We start from the raw sequence: 10,388 nt of genomic DNA on the forward strand, positions 1-10,388 counted from the left end.
CGACGAGTGAAAACGTGTGCCAGACAACGACTCAAACCCGGGATCTCCTGCTTATTAAGCAATCGCAATAACCACGGCGCCATCTGGACGCAGTGTTATCATAAATGCACGGATTATCTCGGCACACTGCCCGACCGACCCGCATTCTCACCTAACGTCACCTATCCACAGTCCCCATCCATGACCTCCATTTCCGTTAATTTTAGATTCCCTCAGGAGGTCGAACGATATTGTGCATCCACACTGAGGTTTGTGGATTCATTGTATAATTGATTGGCCTCGAAGGGAAATGTGTCCTCGATCTTTAGTGCAGATGCACAGTATCGTTCGACCTCCAGTGGGAATCCAAAATTAGCAAGCACGGACATGGAAGGGGACTGGGGGTAGGTGGCGCTGGGTTGGAATGTGAGTTGGCAGGGGAGCGCGCTGAGATAGTCCATGCATTTGTGGTCTCGCTGTCTCCTGATGGCGAGGTGGTTAATGGAGCTGCGTAGCAAACAGGAGATCCCGGGTTCGAGTCCTGATTCGCCGCTGATTCCGCTAAAGGCCCGATGCAGCTGATATCATTTCCTTCCCTTTCTCTCCCCTCCATCTTCAGTTTACATAATATGTATCACAGCTGTAGATTCCGAATGGTGCCTGTTCTTCCGGACATGTCCGAAAGAACAACCACCACGCATTCATATAAAAAATATGATATTTCAGTGCCTGTGTTGTCAAGAATAACGATGCAATGTTCCTTCGGACGCAAGAACGACGGCATGGAAGTTTTCACTGTCGTCATTCCAGTATACAGCTGATGGTTGTTCATATTCGCAACTGCAGATATGTTTCAAGTATTTCCCCACAGTACCTGTTCCTTCGCTCCGAAGGAGCATTGCATCGTTCTTCTTAACAACGCACTCACTCCGTCTCTAGGCCACAAGTGGCCCATCGGGACCATCCGACCGCCGTGTCATTCTCAGGTGAGGATGCGGATAGGAGGAGCGTGGTTTTCTTTGACCGGAGCCGCTACTATTCGGTCGAGTAGCTCCTCAGTTGGCATCACGAGGCTGAGTGCACCCCGAAAAATGGAAACAGCGCATGGTGGCCCGGATGGTCACCCATCCAAGTGCCGGCCACGCCCGACAACGCTTAACTTCGGTGATCTGACGGGAACCGGTGTATCCACTGCGGCAAGGTCGCTGCCACTTAACAACGCAGGCATTGCAATATCATATTGTAGAGGAAGGTAGTAGGCATCATTGAGCCGAATTTCAAACTTCTTCATCGCAATTGGAAACAAACATGGGTTTTCGTATAAGTGGTCGTTTAGTGGTGTTCCGCAGTGTATACTGTGAACAACAATGTTCCTATAAAACTTCTTTCGAGTATTCCTGAAGTTACCGTTGTATCTGTAGATTTCGTTCCATTAAGAACAACGTGTTGAATTCTATCTGCTAAGAACTCCTGCCCCCCATGAACCATGGACCTTGCCGTTGGTGGGGAGGCTTGCGTGCCTCAGCGATACAGATAGCCGTACCGTAGGTGCAACCACAACGGAGGGGTATCTGTTGAGAGGCCAGACAAACCTGTGGTTCCTGAAGAGGGGCAGCAGCCTTTTCAGTAGTTGCAAGGGCAACAGTCTGGATGATTGACTGATCTGGCCTTGTAACAATAACCAAAACGGCCTTGCTGTGCTGGTACTGCGAACGGCTGAAAGCAAGGGGAAACTACAGCCGTAATTTTTCCCGAGGGCATGCAGCTTTACTGTATGATTATATGATGATGGCGTCCTCTTGGGTAAAATATTCCGGAGGTAAAATAGTCCCCCATTCGGATCTCCGGGCGGGGACTACTCAAGAGGATGTCGTTATCAGGAGAAAGAAAACTGGCGTTCTACGGATCGGAGCGTGGAATGTCAGATCCCTTAATCGGGCAGGTAGGTTAGAAAATTTAAAAAGGGAAATGGATAGGTTGAAGTTAGATACAGTGGGAATTAGTGAAGTTCGGTGGCAGGAGGAACAAGACTTCTGGTCAGGTGACTACAGGGTTATAAACACAAAATCAAATAGGGGTAATGCAGGAGTAGGTTTAATAATGAATAGGAAAATAGGAATGCGGGTAAGGTACTACAAACAGCATAGTGAACGCATTATTGTGGCCAAGATAGATACGAAGCCCACGCCTACTACAGTAGTACAAGTTTATATGCCAATTAGCTCTGCAGATGACGAAGAAATTGAAGAAATGTATGATGAAATAAAAGAAATTATTCAGATTGTGAAGGGAGACGAAAATTTAATAGTCATGGGTGACTGGAATTCGAGTGTAGGAAAAGGGAGAGAAGGAAACATAGTAGGTGAATATGGATTGGGGGACAGAAATGAAAGAGGAAGCCGCCTGGTCGAATTTTGCACAGAGCACAACATAATCATAACTAACACTTGGCTTAAGAATCATGAAAGAAGGTTGTATACATGGAAGAACCCTGGAGATACTAAAAGGTTTCAGATAGATTATATAATGGTAAGACAGAGATTTAGGAACCAGGTTTTAAATTGTAAGACATTTCCAGGGGCAGATGTGGACTCTGACCACAATCTATTGGTTATGACCTGTAGATTAAAACTGAAGAAACTGCAAAAAGGTGGGAATTTAAGGAGATGGGACCTGGATAAACTAAAAGAACCAGAGGTTGTACAGAGATTCAGGGAGAGCATAAGGGAACAATTGACAGGAATGGGGGAAATAAATACAGTAGAAGAAGAATGGGTAGCTTTGAGGGATGAAGTAGTGAAGGCAGCAGAGGATCAAGTAGGTAAAAAGACGAGGGCTAGTAGAAATCCTTGGGTAACAGAAGAAATATTGAATTTATTTGATGAAAGGAGAAAATATAAAAATGCAGTAAGTGAAACAGGCAAAAAGGAATACAAACGTCTCAAAAATGAGATCGACAGGAAGTGCAAAATGGCTAAGCAGGGATGGTTAGAGGACAAATGTAAGGATGTAGAGGCCTATCTCACTAGGGGTAAGATAGATACCGCCTACAGGAAAATTAAAGAGACCTTTGGAGATAAGAGAACCACTTGCATGAATATCAAGAGCTCAGATGGAAACCCAGTTCTAAGCAAAGAAGGGAAAGCAGAAAGGTGGAAGGAGTATATAGAGGGTCTATACAAGGGCGATGTACTTGAGGACAATATTATGGAAATGGAAGAGGATGTAGATGAAGATGAAATGGGAGACATGATACTGCGTGAAGAGTTTGACAGAGCACTGAAAGACCTGAGTCGAAACAAGGCCCCCGGAGTAGACAATATTCCATTGGAACTACTGACGGCCGTGGGAGAGCCAGTCCTGACAAGACTCTACCATCTGGTGAGCAAGATGTATGAAACAGGCGAAATACCCTCAGACTTCAAGAAGAATATAATAATTCCAATCCCAAAGAAAGCAGGTGTTGACAGATGTGAAAATTACCGAACTATCAGCTTAATAAGTCACAGCTGCAAAATACTAACACGAATTCTTTACAGACGAATGGAAAAACTAGTAGAAGCCAACCTCGGGGAAGATCAGTTTGGATTCCGTAGAAACACTGGAACACGTGAGGCAATACTGACCTTACGACTTATCTTAGAAGAAAGATTAAGGAAAGGCAAACCTACGTTTCTAGCATTTGTAGACTTAGAGAAAGCTTTTGACAATGTTGACTGGAATACTCTCTTTCAAATTCTAAAGGTGGCAGGGGTAAAATACAGGGAGCGAAAGGCTATTTACAATTTGTACAGAAACCAGATGGCAGTTATAAGAGTCGAGGGACATGAAAGGGAAGCAGTGGTTGGGAAGGGAGTAAGACAGGGTTGTAGCCTCTCCCCGATGTTGTTCAATCTGTATATTGAGCAAGCAGTAAAGGAAACAAAAGAAAAATTCGGAGTAGGTATTAAAATTCATGGAGAAGAAATAAAAACTTTGAGATTCGCTGATGACATTGTAATTCTGTCAGAGACAGCAAAGGACTTGGAAGAGCAGTTGAATGGAATGGACAGTGTCTTGAAAGGAGGATATAAGATGAACATCAACAAAAGCAAAACAAGGATAATGGAATGTAGTCTAATTAAGTCGGGTGATGCTGAGGGAATTAGATTAGGAAATGAGGCACTTAAAGTAGTAAAGGAGTTTTGCTATTTGGGGAGCAAAATAACTGATGATGGTCGAAGTAGAGAGGATATGAAATGTAGGCTGGCAATGGCAAGGAAAGCGTTTCTGAAGAAGAGAGATTTGTTAACATCCAGTATTGATTTAAGCGTCAGGAAGTCATTTCTGAAAGTATTCGTATGGAGTGTAGCCATGTATGGAAGTGAAACATGGACGATAAATAGTTTGGACAAGAAGAGAGTAGAAGCTTTCGAAATGTGGTGCTACAGAAGAATGCTGAAGATTAGATGGGTAGATCACATAACTAATGAGGAAGTATTGAATAGGATTGGGGAGAAGAGAAGTTTGTGGCACAACTTGACCAGAAGAAGGGATCGGTTGGTAGGACATGTTCTGAGGCATCAAGGGATCACCAATTTAGTATTGGAGGGCAGCGTGGAGGGTAAAAATCGTAGAGGGAGACCAAGAGATGAATACACTAAGCAGATTCAGAAGGATGTAGGTTGCAGTAGGTACTGGGAGATGAAAAAGCTTGCACAGGATAGAGTAGCATGGAGAGCTGCATCAAACCAGTCTCAGGACTGAAGACCACAACAACAACAAGAACTCCTGAAACTGGTCACAAATCAGGTACGATACTCGATCATCTCGTATTTCACGAAACTACAGTGCCCAACTATATCGAATGCCTCGCGAATGTGAAGGAAAACGGCATCAGTCTGAGCCTTTATCTATGGTGCTGTAATGTGTGAGTATAAAACATATTTCATTATTCTTCTACAGGTTGAGTCAGGACTATAATTGTATGCTGTTGTCCGATGATCCATTTTTAAACTAGAATTACGTGAGCCTTTTCAATCGCTTGGTACCCTTCGTTCTCCCAGCGACCTACGATAAACTGCTGTCAGAATGGGAGCAAGTTTCTTCGCATAATCTGTATAGAATGTCATACGGATCTCATCGGGTCCAGATACCTTTCCACTGTTGGTCGATTTTAGTTGAGTTTGCTTTCCGCAGTCACTTATCTCAATATCTACCGTTTCGGCGTTCGGCAGACTATACAACAAGTTAGTTGTATATCTGTTGTGCAAATTATACAGATACTACGTGCCTATTGACCAGTTTACTTACTAGATTGATTACCAACGATCGTCCTCTCCTTTATGCTTCGTGCAATACAAGCTTTAAGAACACATGCTAGTAGATTAAAATGGCTGCCCCACAATAGCGATATCTTGTAGAATCCTTCCCACAAAGAGCCAGCAGCCTCTAGTGAATTAAAGCGAGTATTGCACGCTGTTAGGAAGGTGTCTATTTTAGTTACTCGTTGGTACAAATTGCTTGGAGATAAGATGTAATGCTCTCAGTATGATGGAGTACTTGTCAGGTTCACAATTCCTATGCTAATACACGTATTCGTCTTGTATGGAAAATAAGATTCTTTCTACCTTTCGTTTTTAACCATTAATATGGAACAAAGAGAACATCATTGGCTGACTCCATTTTACGACGAATGTCACACATTTCTGTTACTTACCATCACTCGCTCAAATATTTTTTTGTCAAGTAAATCCGTTATTGGTCGTTTGCTGCAACATTCTTCGTTTTTCTTCTCCCAGACATAGTAAGATGGCGCAGAGGATAAGATACTGGTTTCGTATTCGACAAGAGCGTAGTACAAATCCTTTTTGGCTATCTTTGTTAACCTTTTTCATTGTTTTCCTACATAATTTAGGTTAAATGCTGGGATACTTAAAGACTACAGCCAATTTTCTTCCGTATTCTTTCCAATACCAGCTTGTGATCCATCTCTAAATGCACTGACTTTGTCAGGCTATAAAACTTTTAAATTTCCTTCCACTGAAGTGTTGTTGGTCATTTACTGAATATTTTATTTATCACATACTTAGCTGCTGGCATTAGCTGAAATCGGACTTCTCACAGAAAATACGCTTACATGTCAGGGAGTGTAACATACTCAATCGGATCTGATTCAAACACAATTTCCTTCAACTTCGGGATTAATGTGACGCCACTAGAGTTGCTAAATTCATACAACTATCTACGTGTAACAATATGGTGGTGTATGTACCAGTTGTAGTCAAAGAAACCGGTTAACTCTGATTCGTCAGTATGATACTGACAAACTGTTATTTGTCTACGAAAGAGATTGTTTACAAAACACTTGTGTGTCCTATATTGGAATATCACTCAAGTGTGTGGAATCGATATCAGATCGAATGGATGGAGGACATCAAACATATACACTAGAGAACCAAACAAACTGGTCCACCTGGTATCGTGTAGAGCCCCCACGAGCACGCAACAGTGCCGCAACACGACGTGACAGTGACTCGACTAATGCCAGAAGCAGTGCAGAAGGGAGGTAACACCATGAATCCGGCAGGGCTGTCTATAAATCCGTAAGAGTACGAGGGGGTGGAGCTCTCTTCTGAACAGCTCCTTGCAAGGCATCCCCCACATATGATCAATAATGTTCATGTCTGGGGAATTTGGTACCCAGCGGAAGTGTTTAAACTCAGAAGAGTGTTCCTGTAGCCACTCTGTAGCAATTCTGGACGTATGGGGTGTTTCACTGTCCTGCTGGAACTTCCCAAGTCCGTCGGAATGCACAATGGACATGAATGGATACAAGTGATCAGACAGGATGCTTACATACGTGTCACCTGTCAGAGTCGTATCTAGACATATCAGTGGTCCCATGTCACTCCAACTGCACAGCCCCACACCATTATAGATCCTCCAGCAACTTGAACAGTCCCCTGTTGAGATGCAGGTTTCATGGATTTATAAGGCTGTCTCCATACCCGTACACGTCCGTCCACTCGATATAATTTGAAACAAGATTCGTCCGACCAGGCAACATGTTTCCAGTCATCAACAGTCCAATGTCGGTGCTGATGAGCCCAGGCGAGGCGTAAAGCTTTGTGCCGTGCTGACATCAAGGGTACACGAGTGGGTCTTCGGCTCCGAAAGCCCCTATCGATTATGTTTCTTTGAATGGATCGTACGCTGATACTCGCTGATGGCCCAGCATTGAACACTGCAGCAATTTGCGGAATGGTTGCACTTCTGTCGCGTTAGAGCAGGGCTTCCCAACCTTTTCATCTGGCGGACCCCTTCTACAGTCGAAAATCCATGGTGGACCTCTAGTCAGTCAAGGGCACAGTAACTTTAAATTTCAGAGCGAAACCCTTGGGAACTGAAAGCTTCTTAATGCTAGTGCCATGTTCCCAATGACCCCCCTCCCCGAAGTATCAATAGTCTTTGGAGCTTCTTGTGATTGTTCTTCCTTTGGTCGTCCTCCCTCCTCCTTCATTTCAACTGGAAACTTGCCTTGTTGTGAAGGCGATGGAGAAACCGCACCCTTCTTCAATGATCCCGACTTCAGCCACGGATCCATGTTAGAAGTAATAAACTGGTCAAAAAACGACCTATCAAATAGGTAGTGGACTGACAAAGCAAGTTTAACATTTAACGATGCCTGGGGCCGCATACGTGCCATTGAGCGCTGTGATTGATCGACAAAGCTCGCTCCGCGCATGAGTAAAAGGTTTCAGCGCATCTAGCGCCGTGAGCCGGGGCACAAACGACCCCCGAATTGTTGCGAAACAGTCAATCAGAGAAGCCGCATTCTCCGGCATTAAACTGTGTATGCGTTCTCACTTAGGAACCGCAAAGGCTGCTTGGGAATACGACCTGAAGTAAAAGTACACATGTTTCTCACACGAAAAAAAGTAGTGATGAATTTGATTTTCACATTTTTATTCAATAATTTTACTCATTATTTTACACGATTTGGTGAAAGGTGGCCGCGGACCCCCTAGAAAGAGCCGTCGGACCCGTAAGGGGTCCGCGGACCGCATGTTGGGAAGGCCTGCGTTAGAGGATTCTCTTCAGTCGTCGTTGCTCCCGTTCTTGCAGGATCTTCTTCCGGCCGCAGCGATGTCGGAGATCTGATGTTTTATCGGATTCCTGATATTCACGGTACATACGTGAAATGGCCGTACGGGAAAATCCCCGCTTCATGTCATTCATAAAAATGTCGTCGTTGTTTGCTGCAAATGGATGGTAACATTTGCTGGACATAACCCTTTTCCGTCAATGATCGGTTCAGCTGGACCAGAGGACCCAGCCCATTCCATGTAAAGACAGCCCACAACGTAAAGGAGCCACCACCAGCTAGCACAATGCCTTGGCCAGCCGGTGTAGCCGAGCGGTTCTAGGCACTTCAGTCAGGAACCGCGCGACCACTACGGTCGCAGGTTCGAATCCTGCCTCAGGCATGGATGCGTGTGATGTCCTTAAGTTACTTAGGTTTAAGTAGTTCTAAGTTCTAGGGGACTAATGACCTCAGATGTTAAGTCCCATAGTGCTCAAGGCTGTTTGAACCATTTGAACAAGGCCTTGTTGACACCTTAAGCCCATGGCTTTGTGGGGTCTGCACAACACTAGAACCTTACCATCAGCTCTTACCAACTGAAATCGGGGCTCATCTGACCAAGTCACGGTTTTGCAGTCATCTAGGGTCCAAAAGACATAGTCACGAGCCCAGGGGAGGCGTTGCAGGTGATGTCCTGCTGTTAGCAAAGGCACTCGCGTCGGTCATCTGCTGCCATTGCCCATTAACGCCAAATTTCGCCTCACTGTCCTAACTGATACGTTCGTCGTACGCCCCAGTTTGAGTTCTGTGGTTATTTCACGTAGTGTTGCTTGTCTGTTAGCACTGACAACTCTACGCAAAGGCCGCTGCTCTCTCCTTTTAAGTGAAGGCTACCGGCCACTATGCTGTACTCGGCGAGAGGTAATGCCTGGAATTTAGTGTTCTCAGTACACTTCTGACACTGTGGATCTCGGAATATTGAATTCCCTAACGGTTTCCGAATTGTGAGCATGGCCCTCCAACTTGCTCGGAATTCTGAGTATCTAATGGGCCAGTTGGCCAGAACTTGGCACAATATCCATCAGGAGTACATCCAACAACTCTATCAGTCAATGCCAAGCTGAGAAACTGCCTGCATAAGGGCCACAGGTGGAACAGTGTGTTACTGACTTGTTAAATTTCTGGACCTCCTTCTCTTGAATAAATCAGCCAGTTTTTCTGAATCTCTAAGCATTTATATGTCTGTAGATATACGTCACATCTACCTATTTCCATCCTATTTGGATAGTTCCTTCGTAGTGAGTCTTTTTTTGTCTTATAGTGTATTTCTGTTTGACACTTAAATGTTGTCGTCCTTTTGTCTGTTCTAGAAATACTGAGTAAGTCTCCAAAATCGTCCAGAACACAGGATTGGTAATATGTTATGGGCCACAACATCAGGGATAGCCAGGTCCTGTCATCATCTAATGGTAATGTTCTGTCCAGCCCTCGGATGGATGAGCATTTGGTGGCGCCCGAATCTCTGATCGAATCGCAGGTGCTAGATCAACCTTCTATAACAACGCCATTCTCATCCATGAAATCGCGGGAATGGGGTTCTCTGGTGGACGAGTGCATACATAAGCAATAATTCATAAAAGTTTTTCTGCAAGAATAGCTTACACTTGCATAGAACGCAAGGAATGTTGTCTAACAAGTTGATGAGCCCATTATCAACCAAAATATGTTAGAATGAACTGAGGCAGCAGCAAATGACTTACCCCAACTACAGCACGAAATACTCAGTGAAGAGGTGAAGTCCATACAGTCCAAGACATACGTAGATGGTTGCTAAAGTAAGAACGAGTTCATTTAAGTACTGGGGCAACGTGCCTTCTGCCCAAAGTAACGTCATCCAAGATGGCAGCGATGACGTCATCATCTGAAATCAGTTGCTGACGTCATTCAAGATGGCATCCATAACGTCATCCAAGATGGCGGCCGTGACATCAGCTGATGACGCAAGTACCGTTATCCAAGATGGTAGGAAAGTGCCACAGACCCCGGCCATGCCCCCCCTGGTAAGAAGTTCAAGTTCCATCTGGACAATGCAACCTCTACTAACCTAAGACAATGCCGGGAAAGAAAGGTCACTTGGGTTACCTCCACTAACCTAAGTCATCCAACTGCCACCTCATTATAGGAGTTGGCGCAAAGTTTAAATTTTGGTGGGAAGATAGGTCAATTGAGCTATATCTACTAACCTAGAAAATAGCGGGTAACAAATGGCACTTGGGCTACCTCCACTAACTTAAGTCACCCGGCCACCTCCTCATCCTAGGAAATACTGGGAAAAGGAGTGGAC

The 10,388-nt window shown here is 44.6% G+C and overlaps 1 pseudogene; it reads right to left on the reverse strand.

The window, feature by feature from the left end:
- Positions 1-1,071: 1,071 nt before the first annotated feature.
- LOC124557332 lies at positions 1,072-1,189 on the reverse strand (annotated as a pseudogene).
- Between the last annotated feature and the right edge of the window lie 9,199 nt (positions 1,190-10,388).

The sequence above is a fragment of the Schistocerca americana genome, chromosome X (genome assembly GCF_021461395.2).
Source record: "Schistocerca americana isolate TAMUIC-IGC-003095 chromosome X, iqSchAmer2.1, whole genome shotgun sequence".
NCBI classification, from domain to species: domain Eukaryota; kingdom Metazoa; phylum Arthropoda; class Insecta; order Orthoptera; family Acrididae; genus Schistocerca; species Schistocerca americana.